Genomic DNA, 11,790 nt, shown 5'->3' with positions numbered 1-11,790 from the left:
TGTTGTATGGTAGTATGAGATGTTCTAAATCCAAACTGGTGGTCAGGAATAAAATGATATGAGTCAAAGATTGGATAGAGGCGTTTTAATGAGAGTTTTTCTAGGATTTTGCCCATAATGGGGAGGAGTGAAATAGGACGGTAGGAAGGTGGATATTCAAGTGGCTTATTTTATAATTAAATAGAAAAAAATGTCATCTATATATACTGTTCAACTTTTTGTTTTATTTTATTCAAAGGAAATTACTTTTTTTATTTGTAGGTTTTTTTAAACATTTGTTTTCGCACTAAACCTTTCGCGTCTAATTAAATATTTTTGTTCTTTTTTGTTTTCATTAACAATTTCTATTTTTTTAAAAAAAATAATTTACCAATATAATTATTAATATAAACACATTAATAATTTTACATATTGTAATTAACATTAATAATAATCTACACTAATATTTTTGTGCAATTCTATATCTACTTTTTTGCACCACGTAACACGAAGATCACAGACCACACAGTCTTGTTACTGATAAAAATATGGCTTTGCATAATTTTTTTTAGTTTTATTTTAATACAGGGATAATTGCATATTAATTTATTATAAGAAATAGATTTTATTAAAAATAAAATTGCATGCTTTTTTTTAATAATATAATATCACATCGTGAATAATTTTAAAAACTCGTGTATATATCTTTTATCAGTTTTATTTTCATAAAAAAGTGGCTTTATATAAACTTTATATAAGCTGAAATAAAATGTATTAAACATAAAATTAGTTTAACTATTTATTTGGCGACGTTTCGCTCCACTTTGTACAGCTTCGTGAGGGCTGTTACAGTTGAGAGCTTTCGAAACTTTTCCTTCGAATACTTCAAAGTTTGAAAGTTCTCAACTCGAAGAACCCTCATGAAGCTGTACAAAGTGGAGCGAAACGTCATCAAAATAAAATTATTTACATTATTTTAAAACTTTTATTCTTTATAACATTTTTATATTTTTAGTAACCAAATCTTGAAAATATACTAATAAAATATTGTTATGCTAATTTTTGAATTTATAGCAATAATGTTGTTCTTTTGATTGTTCAAAATCCATTTAAAATCTAGTAAATTAGTTCAATTATAAATTTTGTGCTAATTATGCCATGCCTTAATAATTATGCATAATACACTACTATATTTTAGCATTTCTGTTTGTATGGTATGCTGTAATTAACATCGATAATAATACATTCTGAAACCTTGAATTTTTGTTTGTAAAGATATCTATCTATTAATCAGATAACATGTTCACATTTTTTGAAATTCAGTTCGTACATTTCTATTATGTAATATGTACTTATGTGGCTGTGTATACCTTTTTTTATATAATGCTATAAAACTAGTATTTATGGACTCAATGGTATTAATTGATACAAACAATATTTGTTTGGTGATATTTCTTATAGTTAGTCACCATACGACTCTATGACTGTCTGGACAAGAAAGCTGAGATGTATAGAAGAATCCATCCAACTTACCTGAAACAGAAATAATCCTCAATTTATTATCAGTTCCAATAGTTTGCGTAATAAAACATTTACCCTTACTAATAAACTTGATTGTTCAATTTTTATTTCTTCAATAACAATATTCCTATAATTCAAACAAATGAAAAGTCGATTCTCTATACAAATAAATAATAAATTTGATGATAGTTATTTTGAATTTTTTTCATTCTTTCCCTTTCATTTAAATTTTTTTAATTATTCTTTGAACCACATACGTTAAAAAAAATAACAAATTATTACAATAAAATATCACCAATGTAAAATAATATATTTCAAAACTGATTGTTTTTTATCATTTTTGTTTTTAATATCTGTAAAAATGTATATCAAGTTGTATTTTCTCTTCTCATATTACAATTGTCTATAAAAAAATATAAAATAATTTTTTTTTTACATATCAATAAATCTATATATAATTAAACTGTTATAAACCAATAAAAATATTAAATTGATTAAAACGTGTTTAATAATGAACTATTTTTTAAAAATTCAAAAACAAAAATTTGATTAATTTCATTATTATAAGCTTCAAAAGTTTATTTATCAAAATGGTGATTTTAATGTTCTTAGAAACCTTACACAATATTTTTTGTAATATTCATAGAGTATTCTATTAATTTAAATAAAAATAATTTATAGTCATCTGATACAATTGAAATTTTATATAAGATATTAAATTTTAAGATACACACTTGATTCAAAAATGAAATACAAAAATTGTTTTCTTATTTGGATTCAGCTTGTGTCTTGATATTTTGCTATCTTCCCACAATATCTGATGTGTTTTAAAAAATAAATAAATAAACGACTAAGAAAGGTCAGTACGTATCATGTGTCGGCACGAATTTTCAATGTCAAATGTATTTTATTTATCGCTAAGACGAAAGTTACAGTTATCGAGTTCTTACTCTTATTAAGCATTAAGAATAATATTATAAAGTTATATCTAGCTGCCAGAGCTCATAGATTATTTCATCCGTCATGTCCAATCAGCGTAAAATGTTTCATGCATTAGGCCTCGTAGTACGACAACCTCGTCAAACCAGTCCCAGAAACAAGCCCTGGCGTTCCGTGTTATATAATCTTAGAATTCTTCCGAATAAAGACATTATTCAAAGACAAAATCTAACCTTCATGTATCGATAGCCAAAGTAGAAAATTGACAAAAACAATTTTTGATCTAGATAAAGAAAAATCATCTGCTACTAAGATACTAAAACATATCCTCACGTAATATTTAATTTAAAAATTATAGACCAATCAACTTCATCTCTTCATTGCCTGTTCCTTATAGATATATTTTGAATCTAAATATTTTATTAGTATAGGATATTATTAATAATGAAAAAAATGGAAGTTTGCATGTTAAATAGTGTGATATAATAATACTAAAACACCAAGTTCATTAAAAAAAATCATTGACCACTGATACTTTAGTATGTATATATTCTTTTTTTTGTAGTATCAATCACTAATTGGCCAAAAGTACATCAAGATTGAAGGAAAAAGTGTTGAAATCAAATAATTCAATTTATTATGAAAAATGGTAACATGTTCAAGAATAATTCTTTTAATTTTGATTCTAAGAGATGCGTCATATTCCTATTATTACATTTAGTTACAAAGTTTTGAAAGTTTATTCATCAAAATAATAACATACTTTTATAGTTTATTTTTATAGAATTATCTTGTATTTAAAAAAAAAAAGAAAAAGAAAGGAAAGTAATTCAGTTAATGTTTTATCCTTCAGCATAAATATTTTTAATACATCTATGAATAACTTTTTCTTATTTGTGAAGATGTACTTTTTTCATATTCATTTGTTGAATTTACAATCCTTCCTCTAATTTCGTTCCTAGTTCAGAACCTAAATTTAACAGATTAGTTGTATATTTTAAAATTTTAGCTGTCACATAGCAAGTTCGGAATTTCATTTCCGCATATTATGTATTTTTTTACTTCATATTTAACGTTTTTTTACTGCATATTTAACGTTTTTTTATTTCATATTATATGGGGTGTTCTGAGTGTTTGCTGCATAAAATTAGGGGCCCTGGTGTCAGCAATTTAGTTGTGGATAGTAAAAAGTTCACCAACAATACACACTGAGAAAATAACAATTATGGAAAATTGAAAAAGCTGTTACATATCTTCATCCCTATCCCTTTTTTCAAACACTGTAGGCATCAGGAATGTTATCATAACTAAGTGAGTGATATCAAATTATTAGCTGGGAAGAGCGAAAATGCATAAGGTTTTGTTTTCGAAATTTTATAAAATAAATCCAATGCATAATAATACTATAGTTATAAAGTAGTATATTCAAGTAATAACTTAAGAATTTTATTAGCTTCACAGCAATAAAAGATAAATGAAATATAACATAGCCAAAGGTCAATTGGGCGATAAATTTTCTCAAATAATATAATATATTTTGTGCCTGATTGCCCAAAAATGATAAACTAAATTCAAGCCGATGGCATGATCTCTTTTTATTTATTACTCATGCATACCAATAAAATTTCGAAGTTTTAACGTTGTTTTAAATGTTGAAAAGTTATAAATACCGTAGGCGGCGTGAATAACGTTTACATAAATACAGAACTGTTACAAGAATAGACCGCAACTGAAATATGTAGCAATAAAACATAATGACGTTATCTGGGCGGCCGTCACTTGTCCGACAAATGGCCTAGCTCAAAAGAACTTTCATTTTCTTCGAGAATACATAAATTAACTCGGTGTTAATTACAGAAATCATTAATATTAAACAGGGGGATTTTCGAAATTAGATACATTTGCCGTGCATTCCGTCAAAGATTGCACTGATCAACACGAATTTTGAGCGGGTTCTACGAGCCAAATTTTTATTTCTCCCACGTAACTAATTACAGAAAAACGGTTGTACCAGATGAAATTTGATTATTTAGTAACTAGAACGATACTTCAAATCTCCTACAATTTAAACCAAAATGAGTTTTGTACGACCATTACTTTCTAGGATACAAACTCTTTGTCATTACGCGATACTATCCAAGAATAATGAAAAATAAATAGTATTAAGTGAACTTAACAACTAATCCTCTAGTTTAAATTTTACTATATAATTCGATATATAAAACAAAATATCATTTTTATATGTACTATTATATAGGAACTCGAATGAGGAACTAGAAACAAAATGGTGCAAAAATACATACACTCTGGAAGATATATACATCATAGTAACCAATGTCCAAAAAGATATAAAATACACACCACACATTTTAGACCAACAAGACATGAATTCACAAATTTAATGAACAGGGCGCGAAAATTAACTACTTTAGTGGAAATGACTAAAACAAACACACATTAACACAACCTTAACCCCAAAAAACTAACAGAAAAAGATACTAAACAACCCCTTGAATACTTATACTCTCAGAGAGGACATTAAAAACTCTAAACAATAAAAAAACAACAAAAACGATTACGCAATCACATACAAAAACACTTTATCCCAACTTTACACCAATACGAACGACAAAGAAAAAAAGAGATACAATCCAATATAGCGTATGAAATTCCCAGAGAAGAGAACTTCCGGAAATCCTATTTTGGAACTTCGGAACGGTAAAAACCCAACAAAGCTGACCAAACCGTTCTCACCACACATTTTAGACAAACAGGTCATGAATTCAACTTTGATAAACCAAAAATCATACATAGGGAAAAACAGCTTTAAACGAGATTTCAAATAAATGTTCACCATAGAAAGATTTCAGAATCGGGCTAACAACAAAAATCAGATGTACAAAATTTAAATTCATGTTACTCAAACCTAATAAACACATAAGACATAATTAACAGCTGACTATCTCCTCTAAAGAACTGTTACGTGTTGGAACAACCAAAACAAACCCACCATTCCACCACTATTTAGTTCTGGCACAAATCTTGAGTTATCTATAATATAGCAATATAGAACACACTGTAATTGGCAATTGTTAATAATGTTTTTATTTAATAATGTTTTATTTGTAATATTTATTAATCTTAAATTATACTATGTACATGTAGTTTTTAATAATTAGTTGAAGAAATTCTTTGTTCTAAAAAGTCATTTTTTTTTTTGTTCTTTATTGTAAGACATGACTATGCAAACAAAAAAGTTTTGAAACGTTTCCACAATATAGTTGTCTTATTGACTGATCCACAAGATTTGCATAAATATACATATATTTGCAAAGTGATTTTGATTTTTTCGGATTTTTAGTGTTCTTTTTATAATTCAATTATTGCTTTGGTAACCTGATGAAACAATGTTTTAGGGCGCCGGTAAATTTCAAATTCAAGATCAACTCCTAAACAAAAAAGTTACCCCCTTTATGCAATTATACGATCAACAATGTGTTTTTTATTACAGTAACACAGGTAGACAAGAAAAAAATTATGATTATATTCTAACAAACAAATTTTGATTTTTTATCTGGAATGAAAACCAAAACTTTGATTTATTTATTACTGATAAAATTTGATTTTGCAAAAATGATTATTGAATCACTTCAAAACTACGCCCCTCACGGAACAGCTTGCCTTTACGTTAAGTCTTGAAATATAACATTTATGTCCACTATTACATAGACTGTAAAAATACAATAATTAGTATATAACTATATAACCCTTTGAACGAAATTAAAATGACATTAAAAGGCGATGAGAATGGTATAAAAGACATTTGAAACACACTGAAGTTCTTCTTATATCAAAGACACCCCTCTCAAAAACATTTTTCTCTCATTATCTTTCATAACTTTTCCTCTCTTTATTTTTCATAAAAATAAATATAACTTTCTGGTTTTCAATGTGAATAATAATGCTTTTGATTCATAATTGAAGGATCTCAAAGAACTTCATACTTAAATAAAAAAAGGTTATTCTTACAAAAATGCTAATTCTGACCAAAGTATCGATGTGCCTCATTTTTATTAAACAAATAAAAATAAAATTTAAAGTAAATTTTTACTTTCCTTATTTATACTCCCGATTTAAAAAAAAAAAAAGTTTGTACCCTAAATTTTAAATCAAATTTTATAAAACATCACTAAGGTATTTAAAATTTCAAGTTTGAAAATGATCACTTAAGTCATTTTTCAGACGGAAAATAAATTTTATAAAAAATGTTGGGAAATCTATTTAAAACAATATATAGATAAAAATTTTGCTGGTTAATAAAATATAATGACGAAGTTTATTTATGAAAAATAATTTATAAGCCTAACCGATTAACTGCTACAGGACTTGCCCCGACTTGCCACTTAATCGGGGATCAAATTAAGCCGAGATCAGAATGAGGGTTGGTATACCTGTGTAAATTAACACAAGGTACAATGGAGCAGTGTACATTGTGCAGTTGGCAATACTGGTAGCTGGTATAGAGATCATTGTTAGGTCTAACGGCTCCAGTGCCTCCAGTGGCTCCAGTGGCTTGGAGGCAGAATGTGTAACTGGACTTTACAAAGCTTTCATCATACAAGACCCAAGTGGCTATTAAGTAAACGCATTTAATTTTCTATGTTTCGCTCTGAAATTATCTTGTGTCCTAACTGAACTTTTAGAGGAGGGGTGAAGAAAAAGAAAAGAGTTAAATGCATTTAAGATAAATAAATTCATAAAAATCTGATGATGAAATAAATGCTTGTACATTTCAGAACAACTATTTCTTCATTAATCTGTACGACAATATCCCCCTTACTATTGGTAGCCCAAGAGAAGAAAAAGTAACTTCTTTCACCCCAATTTTCGGATACTTTAATTTAAAAAAACTATGTATAGTTAGTTGTAAAAATTGATGAGTCTGCAAAGTATAAGAAGAATAAAAAATTAGGTTTGTACAAAACGTTAAAAACACATTTTTTTCATTTTAGAGCACCATATCGTTAAAGCTACCAACAACACTAGAAGACCTGATTGAACAGCATTTAAAGTAGAGCTAATCTACTAAAATAACATCCCTAATCGGGTTCCTTACGTTCCATAGTTCTCGATATACATATATATTAAAGCAACGTGACAAATGAATGACAATTTCATGAAATATATATTTTTTTTATGTTCCCTCTTAACTATGTTTGACAGACTCATCAATTCTTACTAGTAATTATACGCATTTTTCATTGAAGTAATAAAAAATTGAGGTGAAATGACAAACTTTTTTTCCACTGGGCTCTTGTACTAAATATATTCCGATAAATTTCAAGTTAAAATAAAATCTGACTATTGTTATAACAACTATTGAAAAAAGTTAATTGTCAAATTCTTTCATATTTCATAGTTAGCCACTGTTTTTATTACGATTAACAATGAGAGATGGTTCATTTTTTCAAATAAACAAATTTAAACGGCAGTGGCCTAGAGGCAAGTTGAGTGTTTGCGGCTTTAGCACACTTGCTTAGCCTCCACTGGCTTATTACCTGTGAATGTGGCAAAAGGGATGCGCTGGCATCTCAAAGAGGTCCATTGTGTAAATATTTTATATAAGAGATTATTTGATTTATATTATTATTTTAGTCATCCGCATAGTTCGACTTTGATCATTTTCTTTATCCTTCTGTTTGTATATATTTTAAGAGAGATTCTATTTATTTTTATGCACTTTTTTTTTTCTTTTATGTTATTTTATTTTAGTATGAATGTGATCAGTCATCACTATTACCTATTGCCCACAACGGTGTGGCAGATTGTAATATTTATCGATAAATAAAGTTTTTGAATCAAAAAAATAATTTCTTGTTCGTACCTGGAATACATGAATTTTAACAAAAGTTAACAAAGCCGTGTACAATGAAATGGGATCGACAGAGATTGGGTAAAATCATTCAAGGCTTTTCGATAAAATAAGAAGAATCGATTATATACAGACTCTTTGGTAAAGATTCTTGTAATATTGTCTAAAATATACTAATCTGTTTTTTTAGTTCATAAAATACTAAGATAACTTTACTACTTTCCTTTTTATTATTTCATACACCTTTTGTACGCTGGGTATTATCTACATATATTTCAAATTCAATATATTTCAATTCAGTTTCTCGATTCATGATTTCAAATTTTTAAAAATTCTTTTTTTTTATATACGTAATTTTTTTTTCCATTGAAGATGAACCTACGACTGTATTTCATTCTTAAAGCATTTATTGTCAAATATGCAGAATAAAATTTATTAATTATGCTTGAGTATATTAATTCTTGAGGCTATTTTATTAGCTGTTCAAAAAATGAATACAAACAAAATATGTAATCGTATTAAAACATAGCCCGGGGTCATCACCGTTGTATGAGACACGTCTTTTAATGGAATTGTTGATTTTCTAACGTTCTCCATTTCTTCACCGCTACAACTTGCTACGGAATTTCCAATGAAATGGGTTATATTATTTTTAATTAAAAATCAAATTTTGAAACGAATTTATATCTGCTAAAATTTCTCTCACCAGTGATGCGGCGAGAGAGATCCGCTGGGATCTCTTGAGCTCTGCTCCACCCCTCACATGTGTGGGATAGAGTGGGCTCAGGGATCCTCAGGTCGATTGTGTAAATATTGTATATATTATTTTATCGTTATGTTATTTTATTTATTTATTTTTCATACAGATAGTTTGATTATGTTCATCTTGTTTATTCTTTTGTTTGTACATATCTTAAGAGTTGTTTTTTTTTTTAATTTATTTTATTTCTTTATTTTTTTTTTACTTTAGTATGTATGAGATCATTCATCACTATCACCTATTGCCCACAAATTTGTGGCAGATTGTAATATCTATCAATTTGAAAAAAACAAATTCTCTCAGACGCTTCCTTAACAAAAAACATTAATTCTTATGTTAACTGCTTGGTCTCAGATTTATATTTGCAACTTGTTTACAGTATCGCTTCCGAATAGTCATTCCGTTTCTTTCTTTTTTTTTTTTCTTTTTTTTTGCCAATTCACTTCCAGATTTCTTTTAGTCTGTTATCCTAGTTTTTTTTCGTATCTTAAAAGGATTTCAGGTTTCGTTTCAGACATTTTACTGATAGCAAGAAAGAGTGATAAGCAACTCTGTAACGTTCAGTAGTAAATAATCATTTTAAAACATCTTAGTCGTTTACTATCCAAAAAAAAAAAAAAAAGAAAAAAGCTTTTATCTGACTGATGTATGTAAAATAACGGCGCGTTCAACTCGTGAATAGGAAAATGATTTGGGTCTAACGACGAAAACAAAGCATAATATGCTATATTAAAGATTTCCCTCTATCGAAAACTTCTCGCCCTCTTGTAAATAATCTATGAGGTAGTAGTTGAAAAGTTTAGAGCAAAGCAGTGCCGAAGTGAACCCTGTAGCTCAATATTTCACTTATCCCTTCCCTCAAACCACACATCCGATTAAATAATATGTAAATAATTAAAAAAATTATGTTTGGTTTCAGACCAGAGCGAACTATAATATATAATACGCATTTCATTTACTGAAATGTGTGTATTACAAACAGTGTCCCGGATTTGCTGGCCACTCCCTCCACACCATCTCGACCTTCACCTGTCTCCTTTCCTTCCTCCATAAATCTTTGCGTCAACTTCTACTCTTCACGTTAACAACTTATCTAAGTTATTATTAACTTCAAGCTTAATTTATTATACAAAGTAAAACTCCTAGTCAGTTTATAAACAACATTTCTTCACTCTAAACACGTTCTACATTTTCAACGTTCATCTCCCTGAGATACCAAACAATGCTTAATGTAAACTTTTGTATAGAGACTTAAATACATGTGGTAAGCGTCATGTTCTCAATGCGCTATTTTACTTTTCGGAATCGATGAATGAATAATCGATAGGTGAAAATAACGCATTTTTAATTGAGTCCATAATCTGATCTTGACAATTGCTTTCAGTTTATCGACGTTTTGAGACTCTGGATTGACACTCAACTTTTTTACAAGAGTTTTGAGAATATCGAAATGAAACTTGGAAGGTTTTAGTGTGGTAAATGTATCTTTTCATTGCTCTGGAATTTCCAATAAAGAATTCTCATACGAATGAGAAGTTTGAAATGCTTCTCCATTTTGATTCTTCTCATGCAACGTATTCTGAAGGCGTAAATCGTAAAAAAAATATGATTTTTTTTTTTTATAGGTTTTTTTAAGATTTTCAGAAAATTTATCTTGAAACGTACAACCTTAAATTTTTACAGAAGAGTTTTCTTTTTTTTACATAAGCTAGTGGCTACACCATGACTATATGTCTATTAGTACTGTTAATATCCCCCAAATAAAATAAGGTGATAAATAGATTCTGATAAAATGAATGAAAAATTCAGACCAAAACAAAAGAAGATAGCTCTTGGTTTATTTTAAAATGAAATATAATTTCTAATTAACGTCTAATTTCTCACTAATTTGGAATAAGAATCAATTAATTATTAAATAACTACTTACATACTATTTATTTAATATAAATTTTCATTAATGCTCTGATATGTTCGGCAATAAACAGCATTATGTAACTTCACAAAATAAGAGGTGTGAACATCCTGAACGGTGGGTTCCGTTATAGAGGGGTTCAAATGCATTAAATGTGTACATCTTTGGCACTAAATAAAATTGTTTTGTTAATAAGGGTTGCTTATTTATGTTAATATGCAGTCCAGTTATTGTCATACAATTTTACGATATTCTTCTTACCCAATTAAATACAATTGGATAATGTCTTCCTATTTGAATTCTATTTTGCGATAAAACCTAGGACTATATCTGTGGAAAGCGAAGTGTGGCCAAGTGGTGGGTCATCACATCTACATTGGTGGGAGGATTCCTTTGTGCTTGGTATCAACCGGTCAGCAACCTAAAATTGACCCGAGCATTTCCTCAGCTCAGCTCCCCGCTACTCCAAGCCTCTGCTTTTAGATCGTCCTGTTTACTCTATCTCCTCTAGGGCAATATCAAGTAGTCATCTTGGCTAAACAAATAGATAATATTCCTAATTTTTCTTACACCAAATTTAATTTTTACTGCTCATTTCGATGTCGCCAATAAGCGAATATTTTATTTTATTGTTTGAGGAATACACTGAATATTATTTTATGAATGATTTATTTATTTTTAATTCGGTAGGAATGTATGAATAATCAAACGATACATGAACATTAGCAAACCAAATATATCTGAAATGGATTCAACAATACAGCGATAAATGTGCAAAACGTAAATACATTAAACAGCCATCAAAAT

Source organism: Halyomorpha halys, unplaced genomic scaffold (assembly GCF_000696795.3).
Source record: "Halyomorpha halys isolate HHAL.00 unplaced genomic scaffold, Hhal_1.1 Scaffold651.1, whole genome shotgun sequence".
NCBI lineage: Eukaryota > Metazoa > Arthropoda > Insecta > Hemiptera > Pentatomidae > Halyomorpha > Halyomorpha halys.
This window is presented reverse-complemented; position numbering follows the sequence as displayed.